Source organism: Dipodomys merriami, unplaced genomic scaffold (genome assembly GCF_024711535.1).
Source record: "Dipodomys merriami isolate MVZ:Mamm:240054 unplaced genomic scaffold, mDipMer1.0.p SCAF_816, whole genome shotgun sequence".
NCBI classification, from domain to species: Eukaryota; Metazoa; Chordata; class Mammalia; order Rodentia; family Heteromyidae; genus Dipodomys; species Dipodomys merriami.
Genome location: NW_027206420.1, coordinates 326159 through 341573, shown reverse-complemented (window position 1 = coordinate 341573; position 15415 = coordinate 326159). Strand labels below are relative to the sequence as shown.

The 15415-nt window shown below is 37.3% G+C and overlaps 1 non-coding gene and 1 pseudogene across 1 annotated transcript; both read left to right on the top strand.

Annotated features, from left to right (window-relative positions):
- Positions 1–3118: 3118 nt before the first annotated feature.
- LOC138819761 (U6 spliceosomal RNA) lies at positions 3119–3218 on the top strand (annotated as a pseudogene).
- A 4319-nt stretch (positions 3219–7537) lies between these two features.
- Positions 7538–7641, top strand: LOC138819760 (U6 spliceosomal RNA). Its single transcript, XR_011369613.1, has one exon. It is a non-coding gene; the product is annotated as a U6 spliceosomal RNA (small nuclear RNA).
- The last annotated feature ends 7774 nt before the right edge of the window (positions 7642–15415 follow it).

Genomic DNA, 15415 nt, shown 5'->3' with positions numbered 1-15415 from the left:
TGGAATTGAAATAAACAGCTATACCTCTTTCTCTAAAGGAAGACTCATGGATTTGGCAGTAGGATAGTTCAAGTGGAGGACCTCCAATTGTCTAGGTAGGGGTTCTACCACCTAAGTTCCCTACTCCAGCCCTTGTTCTTCACTTTGAACCTATCAACACATTGCCTTATGGATTTCAAGGATTCTGACGTAAACTATCTCACAGGAAACTATCATGAGAAATGATGATGCTCTATTTTCTCTCACTCCTATAGATGTTAATAACCCACTTCATGGAGATGTATGGCATAGGGCATTTTGCTACAGTATCAGATGATTCTGAAGCGATACCACTATCCTTTTGACATCAGTCATTCTACATTTAAAGAAAAAGACATTGAATATCTTGAGTTAACTGATGAGGTCTTTAAAAGCCAAAAGTTAGAGCAGCTTTTCACATTATGGATGCCATGAAGTACCCTATTGGATTTAATTTCTGAGTGAGAAAACAGCTGTTTTCCATTATCCACCTAAGTATAAAAATTACTGGGACCTATTTTCTTTGCATTTTAATGTCAATGACAAAAGTGCCCTTTTTTTTACTTTATAAGGAGACTCTTAGTATTACATAATTAAATAGTTGTCAAAATTCATTGAGCTGAATAGAGAACATAATTTATATTAAAGTAGCAATTTCTTGCCATTAATACATTGATGTATTTAATTAGCAAATACTGAAAAGGAAAAAAAACAGTATTTCTACAGAAGATTCATCCTGGCAATAGTGACTTTACAGTAGGCTGCCTACTTTCAACCACATGATATTGTTGAATGTGATATTGTTTTAGATCTACTCAAGAGCTATGGGCCTCATCTTGGATTCCATTAAAAACACACCAAAGTGCATACTGATATTACAACTTTTTAAAGATCAGAAATTATTATATGGTACCAAAACACTAAATCAAGTCCATAACAAATAAGGACTTTAATATTATTTTAAGCAGTTGTGCAAGAAGCTTCTAACTCAACAAAGAGGGGCACCTCTTATACTTTAACAACTTCTTTGAATTTTCTCTTTATTGTCAAGATTAAAAAATCTGGATCTACTTTAGTGAGAGTTTCCATTTGAACACTTCGTTATGTGTCACCTGCATCTAGGAATACATAGGATTCCACTTTGTTTTTAGATTGTTGGAGCAAGTTCCAAGACTTGCACATATAGTGAATGGAAGCCACTGGTTGATGTATGCTCCTGCACATGGCCACTGTTCTGGCAGGAGCAGACATAAGGACATGGATACTACTCAAGGACAAAATCTTTGGGAGCAACCCTAGGACCTTGAAGCCAACAAGGACAGAATGAACTTTCTGATACACTTGAAGTTCCTGCAACACTGCCATGGCAGCACCAGTGGCATCACTCTGTGCACCTCACATCCTTGTGGAATCCTTGGCAACAATTCTCCAGGCTCAAGACGAGAAGATCCAGTGGGTTCATTCCAAGCTGTGATTGGTCCATTGCAACCATTGTGAGTGGTCTCTGCAGTCCATTACATTGCTGAGAGTTCCTGGTGACCTGCTGGACTGATTGCTACATTGACAGTTTCCTTTAGGTTGTTGCTCTGGGGTTTTTATTTTCTTAGCTAAGTTTAGGTAGATTTACTCCTTGGCATCTTAGCAGAAAGATGGAAGAACATAGTGAATTATCATCAAGCTCTTCAGAGAAGGAGATTTTCACTGAACAAGACAGTTTGAAGGTGATCATTAGCTATGGCAGGAGGAGATTTTCCCGGAACAATATACCATGAAGGAGGAAATCATTGACTATGGAAGCTATGGATATGTAAATTTGGCCTAGCACCACCTCGTAGTCAATAAGGTTGTAGTGAAAATAATCCTGAAGATGAGAGTTCAACAATTGTTAAATCAAAAATGAGATGGACAGGCCAGGAAGGTGGCTCAGTGGTATATGTTTGCCTTAAATAAATGAGGCCCTGGGTTCGATTCCTCAGCACCACATAAACAGAAAGAGCTGGAAGTGGTGCTGTGGCTCAAGTGGTAGAGCAGTAGACATAAGCTGAAGAGTTCAGTGACAGTGCCCAGGCCCAGAGATCAAGCCCCAGGACCCACAAAAAATGTTTAAATGAGATGGACATTATTAAGATTTTCCATCACCCACACATGATCAGGTCATACCTGGTGAGGGAAATGGATGAGCACAAATACTTGGTAGTGGAACTGGCCATCCAGAGACCTCCTTAGACAAATGTGAAAATCATACCGCCTATTCAAGAATGAAGTCAGGAGTTTATTCAAACAGATTGTGAGGACTGTGCATTAATTTAATGAAACTGAAAATGACTGAAACATTAAATCCAATAACATCGTGTTGGATGACAAAGGCAATGTGACGTTCAATGACTCTGGCATGAGCATAAGGATTTCCCAGGGGTAGTTGCTGAAGGACATATTTGGTATCTTAATTTTGTCCCTATAAAATAGTGCTTCCATGAAAATTACAATGGCTGCAATGTAGATAGCTGTTGCTTGGGAGGCCTCATTTGTATTCTACAGGGATGGCAAATATCCCATTTGAAAGTATGAATTTTAACCAGATACAGGTAATTGTCTTGGAGGCCACGTACATTTCTCCATTCATCTGTCTCAAAAAGAACCAAATATCATCTTGAAATGGTAAACTGCAGAGCCAAAGCAGAGGCATAGTATAGAACAAACAATGGAGATCATCTCAACCAAACTGAGGGATATTTCCTATGTCTTGATGAGCCACTATGTAATGAGCTAAACCCTATTATTCTTGCACTCTTGTGGGACATGAGGTACAGCCTGCCTGATACACACAAATCAATATTGGACAGGACATTCGATGAAATTATGGTCATCTATGTTTTGATTTTTAAAAGTCTTAAAATAGAATGACAGCCGTGAAATTAAATCAGTGCCTTCAATTGTTTCAGTGTGCCCAACTCCTGCAGACAAATAGTATGTATATACGTATATATCTCACAAATATATTACATATTAAATATCTGTCCAAAACTAATTTTATACAAAATTAGGGGACAGTGTTATTAGATTTATCCTTGAAAAAAAGATTAACAAAAAATTAAAGATTGCTCACTTTGGCAGCATATATAAAAAATGGAAAGATACAGAGATTAGCATGGCCCTTGTGCAATGATGACTCGCATATTTGTGTAGCATTCCTGATTTTAAAAAAATAAATAAATAAAGACAGATAGAGATCCCAGTTTGAAGTGTGAAAGTAAGTGGAAGGCCCAGTCCATAATCATACATTGAATTAATTTTTGTATGTCTTTTATTATAAAAAATACTGTGCAGAGGGGTTACAATTAAATGAGTAAGGTAATTTCCTATCAAGTATATTTCCTATCAAGCATTGTTACCTCCTCCTTTGTTTTTCCCCTACCATTCCTTCTCTCCCACCTCCACGAGTATTCTCCCCACCTCCGAAGTTCTAATGTTTGTTTTTAACGTAGGGCCTTGTACATTGCATTTTTACAATGGGTCAACCTGTATCCCTATTTAAGCATTTTGTGTTTTCCCTAACCCTCTCCAAATTAGAAAAATGTATATACAAGATGCAGGGTACCAGAATCAAATGCAGTGAAAACAGGAGTTATACCATGGGGGAGGTACATACAAAGCAACAAAGAAATCAATTTATAAATATGTTGGAAACAATCACAAGAAAGAAAAAAAATTATCTTGGGGTTCATTTAGCCTAACATCAACTTGTCTAAAAATTTCTGTTTTTCTCAGACATATACTAGTTATTGCAAATAAGAGAAACCATGGGATCTATGTTTCTTTGGGTATGGCTTATTTCACTTAATATAATTTGTTCCAAGTCTTTCCATTTCCTAACAAATGGGACAAAGAAATTCTATGGAGGCATGGAATTGTGTATATATACCACATTTTCTTGATCCATTCATCAACTGAAGGGTATCTGGGTTGGTTCCATATCTTAGTTATGGTAAATAATGCTGCAATAAACATAGTCGTGCTGGTAGCATTAGTATGATCTTGTTTGTGAACATTTGGGTAAATGCCCAAAACTGCTAGTTCTGGGTCATAGGGGAGCTCTATGTAGAGTCTTCTGAGGAACCTCCATATACTTTCCAAAGTGGTTGAACACGTTTACACTCCCACAACAATACAGTAAGTTTTCCTTCTATCCACATCCCCTCCAGCATCTGTTGTTATTAGAGTTCTTGATTATAGCCATTCTAACTGTGGTGAGATGGTATTTCTGTTCTTTTTATTTGCATTTCTTTTATGGCTAGGGAGGTTGAGCATTTCTTCATGTGTCTATTGGCCATCCTTCTTTTCTCTTCAGAAAAGTTTCTTTTTGAGTCTTTAGCCCACTTTTTTATGGAGAAGTGGTTTCTTTGAGGATTTGTTGTTGGGAGATTTAATTTTTTGAGTTACAGGTATATTTTAGATATGAGACCCTTGTCTGTTTAATGGCTAGTGAAGATCTTTTCCCAATCCATAGGCTTTCTATTGATCTTGTTAACTATGTCCTTTGCCATGTAGAAGCTCTGCAATTTCATGCAATCCCATTTGTCCAACCTTTCTTTGATTTGTTGTGTTTCTGGGTCTCCATTAAAAAAAAATTCGGCCTGTGCCAAGGAGACCTAGGGTTTCTCCTATTCCATCCTATTCCATCAGAGTGTCTGCTTTGACTCAGAGGGCTTTGATCCATTTGGAATTGATTCTGGTGCAGATTGATATATAAGGATCTAGCTTAAGTTTTCTACAAGTGATTAACCAATTTTGCCAGCACAATTTACTTAAGAGGCTTTCTTCCATTCTATTTTTTTAGCTCCCTTATCGAAGATTAGGTAGCTATATGTCTGTACTTTCATTTCTGCCTTTTCAACTCTATTCCATTGTTCCTGATGTCCGTTCTTGTGCCAGTACCAAGATGTTTTAATTACGATGGCTTTGTAGTAGAGTTTGAAATTTGGTATTGATATTCCTTCATCACTGTTCTTTATGTTAAGGATATTTTTTTTCTATTCTGGGTTTTTTATTGTTCTATATGAATTTTTGGATAGCCTCTTTTAATTCGTTGAAGAAAGGGGTTGGAATATTGATAGGTATTGAATTAAATTGGTAGAAACCCTTGGAAAGTATTGCCATTTTCACGATGTTGATCTTTCCAATCCAGGAACATGGGAGCTTTTACCACTTTGTAAGTTCTGTTTTGATTTCCCTTTTCAGGTTTTTAAAGTTTTCATTATAGAGGTCCTTCCCTTCTTTGGTTAAATTAATTCCTAGGTATTTTTTTGGGGGTGCTGTTATGAATGGAGTTGTTTTCCTGATTTCAACCACGCTTTTCTCATTATTGGCATACAGAAAAGCCATTGATTTTTGACGGTTATTTTTATACCCTGCTCCTTTACCAAATTTTAAATCAGCTTGAGTAATTTTGGTGATTTGCTTTTCTTTTATGGCTAGAAATGTTGAGCATTTCTTTATGTGTCTGTTGGCCATCTTCTTTCCTCTTCAGAGAAATTTCTCTTTAATTCTTTAGCCCACTTATTTATTGTGCAGTTGTTTCTTTGAGGATTTGTTTTTGGAGGATATATTTTTGTGAGTTCCAAGCACATTTTAGATATGAGATCCTTGTCTGTTGTATGGCTAATCTTCTCCTAATCGGTGGGCTTTCTATGGATTTTGCTAGTTATGTCCTTTGCCATGCACAAGCTCTGCAGTTTCATGAAATCCCATTTGTGCAACCTTTCTTTGATTTGTTGTGTTTCTGGGTCTCTATTAAGGAAATTTTGACCTGTGCCAAGGAGACCTAGTGTTTTTCCTATTCTTTCCAGTACTGTTTTCAGGGTGTCTGCTTTGACTCTGAGGTTGACAATTACTTTTGTAAACCGGAACTTGTTTGTTTTTTCCATCTTTTGTGTTCATAGGAGTGTCTGTGTTATGTGTAAACAAGCTGTTCTACAAGGTATCTTTCAGGGTGATAGAGTAGTTATTACATGGCTATATGTATTTTATAATGACATAGAGCTTTCTCGTGACTTACCTACATAAATCTTTTAATGTTATTTAAGGGCCAAGAAGAATGCCAAACTTACATTTTTGTGCCTATCTCCATCCTATTTCTCCCTATTGTCTAGTGGTTTATATAACACTCAGCATAACTGAAACTGGCACATGGAACAGACATGGACTTGATGGATCTTGACTGTGAGATGGCCTCAAGTACAGTAAATATCAGAATCAATGAGATCGAAGCAGTTGTCCAAGGTGCCTAGTTGTATTAACATCCTTGGCTTCCAGTGGTCTCACCTGCCTCTGTCAGAAAGCTGTTAATGGTCTGTCACCATCAAAGCTCATACTGAAGTTTAACTATTCAATGTAGCAGTGTCAGGAAGTAGAACCTTTAAAAGATGTTTCAGTCATAAATGGATAAATATTATCTCATCAACTCTCAAGGGACTAACGTTCTCACTGTTATCAGTTGTTAAAAGCAACCTATGCCCCTTACTCCCTGTCATTCTAGCACATACCATGATGCTGAGATCCTCTGTGATATGATGCACCTACAGGGCCTTGTCCCATGTGCTACCATGCTATATAGACTATCCAGCTACTACTATTAGGCTTGAAATAGACCTTATATTCCTCATGAAGTATACAGCTTAATTGATTTTAAACAATGACAAAATGGACTGAGATTTTATTCTTTTTGTCTTTTTCATGGAAGTGAGGATTAAACTGAGGGCCTTAAACTTACTAGGCACATAAATTGCCACTTGTGCCTACATGCACCCAACTCTTTTTCTTTCTTTTTCAGTTTGCTTTTAATATAGGATTTTGTGCTAACTTCACCCAAGTCATCCTCAGTACCCCATGCTCCTATACCCCTACCTCTTGATATCTGGGATTACATGACTGTGACACCACAGTTTGCCCATTAGACCATACTACTCTTTAGGGGAAAGAGATACAGATTCCTGAGACGTTTATGTGGGTTTTTGTGTCTGCTTGTATGCTTGTGTGTGTGTGTGTGTGTATCTACGTGAACTGTTCTTGATGATTTACTTAGTACTGAGGGTGAATTTTCCTTAAGAATCTGTATTCTTAATTCATTCCACTGAAAAATAAATACTTTTCTGTGTACTAATGGCTCATAACTATAATTCTAGCTCTTCAGAATGCTGAGATTTTGGGATAACATTATTAATATTATCCCAGGTGTTATCCCAATGTTATGCCAGGTGAGCCAGGAAAAGTCCATGACACTCTTATCTCCATTTCCTCACCAGAAAAGTCAGAAATGGGGCTGTGGTTTAAGTAATAGAGTAATATTCTTGAGGAAAAAAATAGGAATAGCACCTAGGCTCTTATCAATGCTCAGGACCCATACATAATATCCAGATAGCACTTGTGCTATTACAATGAGCTCTTGTGCTATTGCAAGTCACAATTATGTCTGATGGATTGTCTCTACAGGCCAGTTGCAGTAAAAAAAAATTTTTTTGTAGTGCTCGCTTTGGCAGCACATATACTAAATTTGGATCGATACAGAGATTAGCATGGTCCCTGCACAAGGATGACATGCAAATATGTGAAGTGTTCCATATTTTTTTTTTTAAATCTTGTATTACTTCATGAGATATGTTCTTTCTGGACCATCTTTATGCCTAATTTTTCTCTCTGGAATGATATTGAAATAGAGAAAATATTCAGTGAGGAATTTGGTTTCTGGATCCCTCCCTCATTCATTATTGACATGTTCTCTCTTTTTATTTTTTGGCAGTCCTGGAGCATGAACTCAGGGCCTGCACACTGTCACTGAGCTTCTTTTTTGCACAAGTCTTGCACCCTTTGACCTGAGCCACAGGGCAACTTCTGGCTTTTTCTGTTTATGTGGTACTGAGTAATTGAACCCAGGGCTACATGCATGCTAGGCAAGCACTGTACCACTAAACCACATTCCAAGCCCCATGTTCTCTTTTTAACATATGTCTAACATATTTAGCTCTGTCCCATCTCTGAAGCCACAGCCACTGCTATTGAATGTATCCTCAATTTAACTCCTAATTGTGTTTCATTTCCTATAACTGCCGAAATATTTTCCACTCCACCCAAGGAACTATCTTTCATTTTCTTAAATTTCACACTTCATTGGTTAATGTCAAACAATAACTTAACATTACCAGTGTCTGAAATTGAGGACACTTAGAATAATAAATAGCTTTTTTCAATGTTTTTCTTTTTTTTTCAACTCTGGGGATTCAAATCTGGTCTCTGTGCAATCCTTTGCCGCGGACCGGATTCTGTCGGGATGACAGAGGACACCTAGGGGAGGAACTGGAATATGTGGGGAGATGGCAAACAGACAACTCACACACAAGAGGAGTGGATGCTGAGTGCGATTTAATGCAGAGGATAACAGACTTTTATAGCAAAAATCTCCATAAGAAAGGGCAAAAGGTTACATAATCTTGCTGCAGGGCTTCATTCTTGGGTGGTCACCACCTGGTGGCCTGAAAGGGCAAAAGGTTACACAACCTTGCTGCAGGGCTTCATTCTTGGGTGGTCACCAGCTGGTTGCCTGATAGGCACTTGTTTCCGTCTTATCTCTAAGAAATATAATGGGTTTTTATGTTTGTCACCAACTAACAATTACCTTATTTCTATAGAGGCCTTAACTGTCCCATCAGATCTTTTCTGTTCCTTCTTTAATAGTAAACACCAACGAGACTTAGATTTAGCAAGTATCTTAGTAAATGAAAGAGAGTAATAAGAAGTTCTTTCTCCTAAGTAGTTACCTCAGCAATTGCCATACATTCTTTCTGTTCTAGCCATGCCTACAGCTTTTTGCAAATCTCTTACAAACAATTCCTTCTGCTGAAGTGACATTGTGAAACCCCCAATACTTTTATATTTGCTTATGAGTTGTCTACTAGCCTCCATAAGAGGGGTTTCAGGGTAGCACTTAACTCTGGTGAGTTAGTCATATTTTTAAGACACTCATCAGATATTGGAGTCGTCAACACTCTTAAGAAAGAGCTTTGAATAAGGGAACGTTGACAATGAGTAAGTACAATGAACAGCAGAAACAGTAAAAGATTAATAGGCACTCTTCTACAGTGAGGAAAAGAAAGGCAGAAACACATCTTTCCCAGGGGCTTGCCAGCCTTTTTCCAGGAGTAGGCCTCTTAGAAGCCCTATTCTCCGAGGTAGACTTTGGTGATGTCCCAAAACTTGGAGATAGGTTTCTGTAAAGCCCCATTCTCTGAGGTAGACTTCGGTAAAGTCCCAAAACTCAGAGATAGGTCTCTGAAGCCCCTATCTTAGGTCTGATAGATGGTTTCCCATGCTAAGCAGACTCCACTGGAGTCGGCGTGGCAATCCTTCAGCTCTTCAGCTCAAAGTGAGTGCTCTACCAGTTGAGCTACAGTACCACTTCCATCTTTCTGAGTGGTTAATTGGAGATAAACCTTTCATTCCCAGGCTGCCTTTGAACTGGGAGCCTCAGATCTCATCCTCCAGATAGCTAGGATTACAGGAATGAGCCACCAGTGCCCAGATAATAAATAGCTTTTTGGGGGGGGAGGGGGTCCGGTCATGGGCCTGAACTCTGGGTCTGGGCGCTGTCCCTCATCTCTTCAGCTCAAGGCTAGCACTGTACCACTTGAGCCACAATGCCACTTCCGGATTTTTTTCTGCTTATGTGGTGCTGAGGAATCGAACCCAGGGCCTCATGGATGCAAGGCCAGCGCTCTACCACTGAGCCACCTTCCCAGCCCCAATAAATAGCTTTTTATGTGTATCAGGTGATTCACAACAACTCAGACCCTTAGGAAGTCTTTTATCTTCCAGTCTGGCAGGATCTAACCCCACTATATGCTCCGGTAGATAACAAAATTAAACAGATTCTACAAATGTAATTAGTTCCCACAAGAGTTGGTATGAGTTATTTCCAAGGTGTGAGTGCAAATTAAGGCCTTTCTAGAAGTCAGTGATGCAAACAGAATGAAGCAAACAGTAAGGAGAATATGTTTGTCAAGAAAGTATGGGGGTGCCTAGGAGCTGACAACAGTGGCTGTATGATAGGAGACCAGAAAGCAGAAACCACAGTCTCACCACCACAGAACATAAACCCTACTAGGCATCCCGTAAGCTTGTAAGAGATCCCCACATTCTGTGAGAGACTATAGGGTAGTTGCCCCTGCTAGAAACTGAGCAGCTACTATAGACAAACCACACCCAAGTTACCAGCCCAATCTTATATCCTACAATAGTTTGTATTCAGTGGCCAAACAAATAAATTTGTGATAATTTGCCACATAACATGACAAAATAAATGCATATCTCAAATTGCTGGTGCCTTACACCTGTAATCCCAGTTACATAGGAGGCTGAAATCTGAGGATCCAGATTCAAAGGGATCCCAAGCAGCAATGTCTGTGATATTCATTTTGCCAAAAAATAGCTAAAACCTGGAAATGGCGATATGGCTTAAGTTGCTGTTCACTATTGAGCCATGGTTCTCCTTTTAGCTCTCTTTCAATTATTTTCATAAGTTTTAATTTTCTTTACAACGAATGACATATTTTTTTTTAGATAGTTCTTAGTGTGCTTTTATTGGATTGCTTTGGTATGAACAACTCGGGATTGAACTCATACCTCATTTATGGGAAGAAAGAAATCTACCACCTAAGTCACAATTCAGTTATGGCAGTTTTTTGTTTGTTTGTTTGTTTTTCTTGGTCGTGGGGATTGACTTCTGGGCCTGGGTGCTATCCCTAAGCTCTTCAGCTCAAGGCTAATGCTCTACCACTTTAGCTACAGTGCCACTTCCAGTTTTCTGTGTGGTTCCTTGGAGATAAGAGTCTCATGGACTTTTCCTTCCTGGGCTAGCTTTGAATCGTGATCCTCAGATCTCAGCCTCCTGATTAGTTAGGATTTTATGTGTGAGCCACCACCACCCGGCTATGGTAGTTTTTGTTTTTGTTTTTGTTTTTGTTTTTTTAGGAATTTGAATTTCTTATTTTTGTCCTAATTTAATTTAATTTTTTATTTTTTTAATCCCAGGGAATTGAGTATAGGACCCTTTATATGTATGTATGTGCATGCTTCTGTGTACATATGTGCCAATACTGAGGCTTGAATTGCCATAACTTTTTCCAAGCAAGGCTGACACTATACCACTTGAATCACACCTTCAGTATTTTTATTGCTGCTTAGTTCAAGGTAAGAATCTCTGATTTGCTACTTTGAAGGCTTAGTTTTTGGATGACAGTTAAGAGCGAAACTGTGAGGTTTCCTTACCACTTCCGTCTAATATCTACTTAGGAAAAGCTGGAAGTGTCACTGTGGCTCAAGAGGTAGAGCACTAGCCTTAATCAAAAGTAACTCATATACAGTGCCTAGGCCTGACTTAAACCCTCGGTCCTGCAGGTTAAACAAATAAACTCTGAATTGTCTGACAAGTCTAGTTTTAAAACATGATCTTATAGATTTCAGCCTCTGAAATTGCTAGATTTACAGGTTTGAGCCTTTAGTAATGGTGATAGTTTTCTATTATTATTTACAGATGCTTTAAAAAACACATCATGTAGCTAACAGTGGCTCATGGTTATAGTCCTTGATATTATGGATACTGAGAAGCTTGGTGTGAAGTTCGGCCTAATGATAGAATGTCTATGAGTCTTTTCTCTAATTAACAACCAAAAGGTTGGATGTAGAACTGTGGCCCAAGTTTTAAAGTCATAACCTTGAGCAGAAAAATTTTACGGAAATTGTTCAGGCAATGCATGCAAATCCCAAGATCAGCACAAAAATTAAAATAAATAGAACATAAAATAATCCTAGGTATGGCTAGTGACAGTTTGCCTAGTTTTCCTAAAATTCTTAGTTTGATAGTCACCACAAAGATAACTGGACAAACCAACAAAATATGTGTCCATAGCCAGATGAAACTTTTGCTTAGAAATCTGCACTAATTATATTTTAAAAAACATTTCTTACACTCTTTAATTTAGAAAATTAGCCCCAAAATAATGCCAGTTGAAGAGAAATTGTATGTGATGACTACTTCAGAAACAATAATTTTTTTAGTTTTTTAAAAGGAGATGTCACGTATTTATCAACTTATATATATATATATATATATAATTAGTAAATAAATTTCAACTAAATATTAACTTCATTGTCCTCTAAATTGAAATGTTGACCTATATTTTATATCAGAATGAGCATTTATTCGTCTCATTTTTAAAAGTCAATTTAAATTTTCTATTCAAATTTTATACAAAAAGAATGTGTTTGGTGTTCTAGGAAAGTTCTCCAAAAGTTAATGTAGAGCAGTATGTAGGGCCATTGTGAGAATAACTAGGAATTCTGAGCCATGAAAAACTAAAGTTTTAAAAGTTGAAATAAATACATGTCAGAGAGTTAGAAACAAAACTTGGGTTTCTAGGGATAGACTTTCAAACCCTTTCAATACATTTGGCTGGGTAGATGGTGCTACAGTTGGTAATTTTGCTTCACTCAAAAATCCTTGATGAGGTTTTTGTGTGTAAGAAGAAAATCCCTTTGTTTTCGTATTTATGAACTTCATGTTAAAACTTTAGCAATGGGCCTTCTGTGGCCCCTTTTTAACTGGAAGTATTTCAAGATTTTTAAGACCTCAAAATCCTTTTGTACTCTCAGCCAGGCTGTTTTGAACTATTTACTTTCAAATTTATTAGCATAATCCATTTATCATTGTAGGGAGGAGAATCCTATGCTAAATAAAGTCTACTTGCTAGAGTTGTTTGTAAGTAATGAAGCATTGGGTATTTTGGGGTTAGCCTGTGTAGAGTAGACTGGATTGAGATGACATTTCCATGATTTATAGATAAAATCACCCTCTTCCACTACAGGTGCAGGATCAAATGAGTGATGGGCATTGGTTTAAGGTTTCTTTTATTTTACTATGTATGAATCTTCCATCATATCTATATCTATATCTATATCTATATCTATATCTATATCTATATCTATATCTATCTATCTATCTATCTATCTATCTATATCTATCTATCTATCTATCTATCTATCTATCTATCTATATATATATATATATATATATATGAATCTTCCTGATATGTTGTTTTATAAATATTTGGTTTTACATTATGTGAATTATAGTTTTTTTTAATTAAATAAGCAGGACATTTGGCCTTAATCATGTAAGAATTTGATTAATTTTAAGAGAAAAAATATCATCAGAATTAAATTAGGTTATCATCATTCGAAAATACATATTGAAAGGATATAAAGCAGAAGAATTTATGGGGTGCTTAATATATTCAGCCTTTCTTGTTTATAAGGTTTGTTGTGACCTGATGGTAATAGATTTGCAATGGGTAAAAGTGTTGTTGGTCACTTAGAGTTGTTACTTCATGAGAATGTCTGATGATGTTGAACCCTAGGTTTCTGAGAGGAAAAACACAGATATAAGTCCTCAAAGATGCTGACTAAAATGAATGAAATTCACACTCCATTAATAGGAGGGAAGGGCACCATTTTTTTGCTGTCTTCAACAGCCAAATGCATTTTTCTCTGTAGGTGATTATCAGCAAAGAGGAGATTGTAGACAGACTCAATTCGTGGATCCTATTCAATGAACAGAATAAGGAGATGTCTGGATGGCTGGTGTAGACAAACAACAATTCTACATACAGCAGACAGCATTATTGATGAAAGGCTTGAGACGTTTCAGAAGGTGAGCCAGCAGTGTCCAGGCAGGTGTAGTTTGAACACCCTTCTCACTGCTGAGAATCTCATGTTACAGGCAAGTTTCCTATAAGGGTTGAAGGGAACAGTTGCTTCTTCTGCATTGGCAAGTCTGATAGGAGAAGGGGCTTGTGTCTCCTGAAGTATCTTGGTGTCTCAGACCCCTGAAGGAGTCTAAGTTATTGCAAAAGAGCAGGGGTCATTTATGATTAAATTGATGATTTCAGGTAGTCACTAGGCCTCAGATGTAATGTAGTTCAGTAACACATGTAACAAGAATTCATGTAGTTAAATGAAACTGAGTTATATCCACTTGTGAATTAGAAGTAAAATTAGAAGTAGATTAGAAGATATCCATGAGAGAAATCAGTGGGGCTGTTGTATCAAGAAAGTAAGAACAAACCATATTTTGAGTTTGTTTAGTGAGCACTTCTTGACTTTCCAACCTTTCCCTGTGAAATTGCATTAACTCTCACATATGATGAGAATTTCTCAATTACAAAACTCTATAAGACGCATCCCATGTTTGTGGCTAAGAAATAAATGCTTTGGGGGCCAGGCACTAACGGCTCAATCCTATTATCTTAACTATTCAGAAGTCTGCAAACTGAAGATTGAAGTTCAAATCCCGTCCAGACAAAAATCTCCCTTTAGTTCTCCAAAACCATGGAAATGTAGCTTTACCTCAAGTTATGGAGTACCTTAACAGAAAAAGCTAAAACACAGTGTCCAGGCCTTGAGTTCATATTCTCATAGTGGAACAAATAAAAAGTAGAAAAGAAAGATGGAGTAATAATGGAGCTTCCTATTTTCATAACTTACCAGGACCACATGGAGTTAATAATCCTTTTAAGTGAAAAGAAGGCCCAGTTGAAGCAAATGAGTAAACAGTTAAAAAGGACCAGCAGCAAGACAAGAGACTTCAAGAGGGATGACAAGCTTAGCAACAAAATCAAGAGCATTCATCTTCAAGAAAACACACCTCTGTAATCCCATATAAACCTTTGATTATTCTCATCGCTATGACCATCCTCTAATGTTGACTACACTTATCCACTAGAGTCACCGAACACAGCGTATCCTTTGTGACATTTCATGGATAAAGTTGCTTGTCCTCATTGTCATCAGCCTTTCAGAAGCTTCAGTGAAGAGCATGTATATGCTCTTCACTGTATATGATAGCATCCTGTTCTATTTTCCAGCAAAGAAACTGTGGCTAGCAGGCTTGAGAATGGTTACATTCAGAGGTTCTCCAGTTTCACATTTTTCTTTTCCTTTCTTGGTAGGTGAGTTGGAATAAGAAAAAAAAATTGAGCAGTATGTTTTATTTAAATGAAAAGATTTATTTGAAAATACTACAAGGTATCATTCTTTAAATATATTTTTAATTCAAACATAATAGGGCTAGTTTTAATGCTGCATGCCTTTAAACCTAACTATGTAGAAGGCTGAAATCTGAGGATCGAAGTTTCACGACAGACAAGGTAAAATGGACCATGATACTCTTATCTACAACTAAGAAACAAAAAGCAAAACAAGGAGCTGTGGCTCAAATGGAAGAATGTCAACCTTGAGCAAAAAGGAAAACCAAAAGAAACTAGGCCCTGAATTTAATTTCTAGTACTAGCAC